Source organism: Elephantulus edwardii, unplaced genomic scaffold (assembly GCF_000299155.1).
Source record: "Elephantulus edwardii isolate Elephantulus edwardi_28Jun2011 unplaced genomic scaffold, EleEdw1.0 scaffold00206, whole genome shotgun sequence".
Taxonomy (NCBI): domain Eukaryota; kingdom Metazoa; phylum Chordata; class Mammalia; order Macroscelidea; family Macroscelididae; genus Elephantulus; species Elephantulus edwardii.
Genome location: NW_006399956.1, coordinates 2,755,623 through 2,763,994, shown reverse-complemented (window position 1 = coordinate 2,763,994; position 8,372 = coordinate 2,755,623).

Below are 8,372 nucleotides of genomic sequence, written 5' to 3'. Positions count from 1 at the left end.
TTAGGGCTGTTGTACATAGGGTCGCTATGAGTCCCAAACGACTCAATGGCACATAACAACAACAACAACAACAACATTTGGAAGCAGGAGTTGCATCCACTTCCTAAACAACATGCTTCTGGAAACTCTATGAACTTTGAGAAACGACAACAGTTATAGAAGGGTTTCAGGTCTTTTGTTCATAGGGTTGCTATGAGTCATGCTCAACTTGACATCAATCAACAACAACAATTTTTCATATAACTCATCAGGTGTTTTAATATAGAACCCAGATTTAGGTAGGTTAAATAATCTCTTCTGGTTTAAAAATTTGTTAGAACTATTAATTGTTTGTCTTTCCTTCTGGTGAATAATTAATGATAATTATAATCAATTTACTAAAAGAATATATTATAAAAATTTACTGATATTTTAGGGCTTTAACCTTAACCACGAAGCAACTATATGTCAGTTATAAATTACATACATTCTTCATGAGTAAGGACTCTTGTAAAGATTACATACCTATTATGTGAAAGTCTATCTTTTCTGAAGGAAAGCATGGTTCAAGCTAATATTTCTTCATTTACTTAATTAAAAATATTCTTTTGCAAGATACTTGTGACAGCAAAATAATTCTTGGCTGAGAGGAAAGTGTAGCTTGCTTTGTTCTAAAAGCCCTGGTGAGAATAATTCCAGCTCTTGTTACCCTTGACTTGGTTGTCTTTATAGTTAACGGCACTTTCACAGCATTACCAATAAGACCTTTTGAAAACGATGCCTAGAAGGAAAGGTATCTTATTAGTAATAAGCTTTTTGGAAGCAAGTTAATGGAGAAAGATTACAAAAACCTTAATCTGAACCTACTACTGCTCTTCTTTAGATGGCTTGTACTGAATGTTCAGCAACTCCAGTGTTTAGGAGGCAAAAAAATCTCTGAAGTTGAGTTGTGGGAACTTTATTTCAAGGAGTCTCTGCAACAACTTCTTTTCTCATTTCTTTTACTGTGGTTTGTTTATATATCTTGCTGTGTTTATATGTCAGATGAAGATGCAGAGTAGAAAAACATTATAATATAGTTATGTGATGAAGGGGGGAAGGAGTAGGAGCAGAGAGGTGAGAATGGGTGTTACTGTTGTTATGTGCGTTCGAGTCTCCTGTGACCCATTTGACCCTATGTATACCAGCTCTGAAGCCTGACCTGTCCTGAGCCAGTCCTACTGATTGCGTCACACATAATCCCATTTCCCCAGTTACTGGATCAATCCAACTCATCCAGACTCTTCCTCTCCTGCACTGTCCTTCCACCATTCCTAGCATTATGTCCTTCTCCAGGTACCAGTCTCTCCTGGCTACATGCTCAAAGTATGTGAGAAGGAGCTTTAAAATCCTAGCCTCTAGGGAGAAAACCTGTTTGACCCTCTCCAAGACAGACTTAGTTGTTTTCTTGGTGGTCCATGATATGTTCAGAACTCTTCTTCAACACCACAAGTCGAAGGCATCCATTCTTCTTCTATCATCTTCAGCCATTCTCCAGCTCTCTGATGCGTAGCAAGTAATGGCAAAGATCATGTCTTGGACCTTAGTCTCTAGACTGACATTGTAATTTTTTAGTACTCTGGGTGGGGTGAGGGTGTAGTGAGACAGTGATAGTATTGGCTATTTCTATTAGGCAAATGTTTTTTATCTTTTTCATTTTTGGTAAAATGCTTGTCATCAGATATTGCTCTAAAACTAAGCATCCAAATTAAGATAGACTAGGATAAAGGATTGGCCATACACTTCCATTCAAAGGTCAAGCCATCAAAAATCCTATGGACACCACAGCACAGCACAGCACAGCACAGCACACTTAGAGTAGACTAACAGATATGGCAACTGAGGCTGAGCCCTCAAATTTGGAAACACAAAGGAAAAGGAACAGTTCTAAACAGGAACTAATAATGAGAACATGGAATGTGAGAAGCATGAATGCAGAAAACTGACACTATTAAGAAAGCGTGAGATAGCATAAGGAAAATCATAAGGTCACACAATTTGATGGGTGGAGGTGGGCAGTAAAGAAAATGGGAAAGATCTGGTGAGGATCTGGAAGGATGATGGGCACAGTTCAATGATGATTAATTTAGTAAAATAGTGAATGGGAATAATTGTATGAAAACTGTGAAGAAAGTATAGTGTGAAACATAATGTATATGAACTTTATAAGCAAACCAATATAAAATAAAAATTAAAAGAATATATAATCATGTAACCAGTCTTAAGAGGAGTTGAGCTTTGAGAGAAATAGCAATGTTTTAAAAGTCCAATTTTTTAACAACAGAGATGATAACTTTCATTTATTGGCATCTACGGTGCTCATTATACTAAGATACAAAAAAGAAAAGTGGAAGGAAATATACTTAGTCTGAAATACAAAAAGAGTAAAATAAAAAAAGAGGAACTGAGGAATGGAGAAATGAGTTATATAAAGAATATATAAGAGGTTGTTCCAGGTTACAAATGTCAGATTTATAGAAAATCTGCACTTGACCTTTAATGTTCTATAAAGTCTCTTTGACTTTGAAACAATTGAACCAACCTCTCTGTCAACAAATTCTTCATCACAATATAGCTGTTGTTGTTAGGTGTCGTCAAATAGAGTATGACTCATAGTGACCCTCTGAACAAAAGATCTGACACCAGTCCTGTACTGTGCTATCCTTGTACTTCCTGACACACAAGAGCCCATTCCATCACTGTGTCAGTCCAACTGGTTGAGGGTCTTTCTCACTGTTTCTGACCATTCACCCTTCCCAAAATCTTATCCCTCTCCAAGGAATAGCACCTCCTAGTAACGTGTCCAAAGTATGCTAGGTGAAACATCAGCATTCTTGCCTCCAAAGAGCACTCTGGCAGCACCCTTTCCAAGACACATCTGTTTATTCTCTTGGCTGTCCAAAACCACAGCTCAAAGGCATCAATTCTTTTTCTGTCATCCTATTAATTGTCCAGGTCTCGGACGCATAGCTGGTAATCAGAAAGACTATGGCCTGAATCAAAAGCACCTTAATGGCATCCCTACTCCTCAATACTTTGGAAAAGTCCCTAACCACAGATTTTGCCAGTGCAACATGTCTATTTCCTGACTTCTTGTACCAAGTTTGTTAATTGTGGATCCAACCAAGTCAGATGAAGCTGTTGAGTTTCAATCTCATCTCCATCCATCATGACAATGTTTATATGTCCAGTGGTAAGAATTTTTGTTTACTTGATGTAGAGATGCAATCCATACTGACCACTGTACTCCATAATCTTCTGCAACAAGTGCTTCAAGCCCTTCTCACTTTCAACAAGTTATGTTGTGTCAGCTGCATAAGGCAGGTAATTGATGAGTCTTCCTCCAATCCTGATGCCACATTCCTCTTCAGACTCCAGCTCCTTGGATAATTTCCTCAGCATATAGATTGAACAGATATGGAGATAGAATACAACCCTGACACACTCCCATCCCAGTTCCAAACCATGCACTACTCTCCTGCTCTGTTTGCACAACAGACTCCTAATCCAGGTATATATAGATTTCTCTTGAGCACAATCAAGTCCTCTGGAATTCCCTTCTTCTCAATATCAGCCACAACTTGTCATGATCCACATAGTCAAACGCCTTTGCATAGTCAATTAAGTACAAATGGGCATTCTTCTGGTATGCCTTACATTCAGCAATGATATCGCTGGTGCCACAGCCTCTTCTAAAGCCTGCTTGAACTTCAGAAAATTCCCTCTCTATGTACTTTTTCAGTTGTTTTTAAATGATCTTCAGCAATATTTTGCTTGCATATGATATCAATGATATTGTTCAATACTTTCCACATTCAGTTGGATCACCCTTCTCTGGAATAGAAACAAATACAGACCTCTTCCAATCTGCTGCCAATCATCCTCCAAGTTTCCATCAAAGGCTGTATCTGTTAATTGTAACAATTCAATTGGTATCCCATAGATTCCTGGGGCCTTATTTTTTTGCCAATTCCTTCAATATAGGTTCCACTTCCTCCTTCATTGCTATTAGCTCCTGTTCATATTGTACATCCTGAAAGTTTTCAATCCAATCTACCAATTTTTTTCTGATATAGTGACTCTGTGTATTCCTCCCTCTTCTTTTGACGCTTTCTGGGTCATTAAATATATTGCCCATAGCATCTTTCAACTTTGCGCCACAGGGCTTAAATTTGTTTTTCAGTTTTTTTAACTTGAGAAATGAAGAGCAAGTTCTTTCCTTTTTATTCTCCAATTCCAGCTCTCTGCATATTCTATATATAATACTTTGCTTTGTCGGCCCAAGCTGCCCTTTGAAATTGTCTGCTTAGCTCTTTCACTTCAACATCTTTTCTTTTAGAGTTGGCTTCTTGACGTTCCAGTGCAATCTTTAGTCTCTACTGACATCTATTTCCACTTTTTCTCTCTCCCCTCTGTTTTTGTAATAACTTTTTGCTTTCATTATGGATGATATCCTTGATATCATCCCACAACTCATCTGGACTTCTATCGTCGATGTTCAATGCCTCAAATCTATTCTTAAGATGACCATGAAATTCAGATGGAATTGATTCAAATCATATTTTGTTTCCTTTGGATTTATTTTAATTTTGTTCAGTTTCAATTTGAACTTGCATGTGACTAACTGATTATATGACCCACAGTCTGCCCCTGGTCTAGTTTTGACTGCCAACATAGAGCTTCTCCAAAAATTCTTTCCACAAATTCAGTCAATCTGATTCACCAGGTGAAATCCACATGTGAAGTCATCTTTTGTGACTTTCAGAAAAAAATATTTGCAATGAATAAATAATTTGAAATACAAACTTCAATCATTCTATTTTCAGCTTCATTTCCATCACCAAGCCCATATTTTCCAACTACTGTTCCTTCTTCACTGTTTCTGCTTTTGCATTTCAGTCATCAGTTATCATTAACACATCCTGATTGCATATTTGGTTAATTTCAGGTTGCAAAATTTGATAAAATTCTAAATTTCTTTCTCTTTGGCACTAGATGTAGGAGCATATAAGTGAATAATAATCATTTTAGCAAGTCTTCCTTTTATGTGTATAGATAGTATCTTATAACTCACAACATTGCGTCTCAGAATAGAACTTGAAATTGATTTTTTTACTATGAATACAACACCTTTCTTCCTCTGTTTTTCATTCCTTGCTATACCATATGGTTTATCTGACTCAAAGTGGCCATAGGTGGTCCATCAAATCTCACTAATGCCTATTATGTCCATATTCATGTGTTTCATTTCATTTTTAACAATTTCCAGTTTTCCAGCATTCAAACTACATACATTCCACGTTCCAGTTATTAGATGATATTTGTTACTGTTTTTCCTCATTTCAATGACTTCCACTCTGGTGAGTGGGCCTTTGTTTTTAAAAGTTGGTCTAGTCCTACCTGTGAGCTAGCCTTAACTTGATGAATTTAGATTCTGGTGGGTAAGAGTTTGTGATTTACTTTGAAAAGAGGAGGTGGGGGGAGGTGTGTAAACTCTTTGGGGATTTCTAATTGTGTTAGCAATCAAGCTTAAATAGATTCACTGTATCTCTTGTGTGGGCAAACAGGACCTGATGGGTGGGCCTTTGTATTTAAAAGTTGGTAGGGCCCTCAGGCCTGATATTGCTTGCATTTGGAGAGAACATTGTTCTAAGTGGTGTAGCACTTATCTGTCATTTTGTTGTACTGTGATTACTTTGGGTTGCTGTGATACTGAACTCTTTGTCACTGGTATGTCAAATTCCAAAAGGGTTTCCCATTGTGCACAGTTTTGGTGGAGTTTCCTGATTAATACAGACTAAGAAGCAGGATGGACCATGTACTTTCTAAAGTACATAGGGCTTTTGAAAACCCTATGAACACCAAACAAAGAGGATAGTTACAGTGGTATAGTGGTAGAGCCCATATTGGAAGTCAGTTGAAATGAGGAAAATCAATAACAAACATCTCTTAACAATCAGTACATGGAATGTACGTAGCTTGAAAAGTATGACACTAATATGAAAAACTCAGTACAGATTATTGGGGCCAGAAGAGAACTATGTTCAGATGATAAAAGGAGAACCAAAGAAGAAATTATTATTTTTAATTTTCTGGATACATATAATAAATTTCATAAAAGTGGCAATATATTTTAAAGTCTGAAACCTAAAATAATAGAACAATAAAGACTGTCCATCTTTATCCCATGGATTCCAACCACTAGACACTCTTAGTCTTTTGGTTACCAGTACACAATGAACAGTGCTACCAAACTCCATATTATTATCATGTGCTAGCTCTATATATTTCTATATATGTAATAAAAATTAAAGACAGTAATATCCTAAGTTCAAAACCTTAAGAGATATTAAAACTAGGGTTAGCATTGTTGTTATTATTTGTCATGGAATCAGAATGTCCCATAGCTGACCACCCAGTGTGTTTTCAGAAGCATTTCTGTGGAGCAGCTGATGAATTCCAACCACAAACCTTTGTGTTGGCAGTGCAATTCCTTACCACCAAGCCATCAGCACTCCCCTAGGGTTAGCATTAGGCAACAATAATCAAATCTTCATGCTAGCTTCCCTCTCTATAACAAACATTTTTATGCACATATGCTTCCAGATTTCATGGCTCCCTTCCCAGATACCATGCAAGAGGATCCATATATCTTTTGTGAGTTCTCACATCACTAATTTTCTTCAAAGATCTGGGTTTCTACTGTCTGTATTTGTCTATACAGTTTTCAATCAGTGCATCCTCTTCTAAAAATTTTCTCAATTGAGGCAGCCTGCAGGCATGCAAAATATTGAGGTGGTAGTTGTTAGCCACTGATGGTTCTATGGGATTCAGATTCAGGACACTTTGCGTGTAATGTACAAAACTGTGTCAGATCTTGTGCCAACTCTATGATAGGCTGTGGATCTGACCATTGACATATACAAAGTTTTCATTAGCTGATTTCTGGAAGTAGGTTATTAGACTTTTATTCTTAGTCTGGAAGCTCCTCTGAAATTTGTTCAGGATAACAACAACAAGTAAGCTTTTACATACTTAAAGATGATGATGACTACTCGTAAATAACATTATCCAGGGATTCGACCTACTTCTCCTAAGTGGGCGGTAAGACTTCTATCACAAAAAAAAAAGACTTCTATCACAGTACTACTGTTCTTGTTACATGTCATTGAATTCTGATGTCTCCCAAATGTTGCATCATTCCCCTCTAAGCAAACATCTCTTTCAGAATTTCTTATTACACACAGTCTCATTTCTAACAATTTAGTAAGAGAGGTAATGTGGCTCTTCTTATGAATATTTTTTACATGAGTAAATGATATTCTGAAATTTTCAATTTTATACTTTTTTATATGCATGCGAAAGTTAAACAATGGAAAAAAGAAGATAATTGTGGTGTTGACGAAAGGTATTGAGTATACCGCCATAAGAACAAGTATATCTGTCTTAGAGGAAGTGCAAAAATTGTGTTCTTTGGTAGCAAGAATGGTGAAACTGTCTAACATATTTTGAGCATGTTTTTGGAAGATACCAGTCTTTAGGGTAAAGAGTCAATGAAAGAGAGGAAGAAAAGAAATGGATTGACACAGTGAGTGCAACAGCATGTTTGAGTAAAGTTGGAGATAATAAGACTAAAACAGGGTAACACAAGCTTCCAATCTGTTTTCCACAGGTTTGCTATGAGTCATAGTTGACCAAATGACACCTAACAGCAGCAACAGCAACATTCTAATATGATGCAAATAATTCTTGCAGTATAGTATTATTCCTATGAATGTGGAGGATGGAATTATTCTTACTCATTTCTAGTCAACAAAATACTGAAAGATGACAGAATGTGCATTTAATTAAAGATGCTCATAGTACTCTTTGCCACATTAACTGCAAGAAGGAAAACAATTCTCAGCAACCAGACTGTCAGCATTCCAGAGAATGGTGACATTACTCTGAAGGGCTGCACAGTTATTGTGAAAGGCCCTTGGGGAACCACGTGGAGGGACTTCAATCACATCAGTGTAGAGCTCAGTCTCCTCGGAAAGAAAAAGAAGAGTCTTTATGTTGACAAATGGTAGGGAAACTGAAAGGAACTTACTACCGTTTACACCATCTGTAGCCATGTACAGAACACGATCAAGGTGTTACACTGGGCTTTCATTACAAGATGAGGTCTGTGTATGCTCATTTCGCTATCAACATTATGATTTAAGAGAGTGGATCTCTGGTTAAAATTTGAAACTTCTTGGGTGAAGAATATATTCGGAGAGTTTGGATGAGACCAGGTGTTGCTTGTTCAGTATCTCAATGCCAGAAAGTGAGGGACTCCATTTTGTAACCAATATGTCATTTTAAAATGT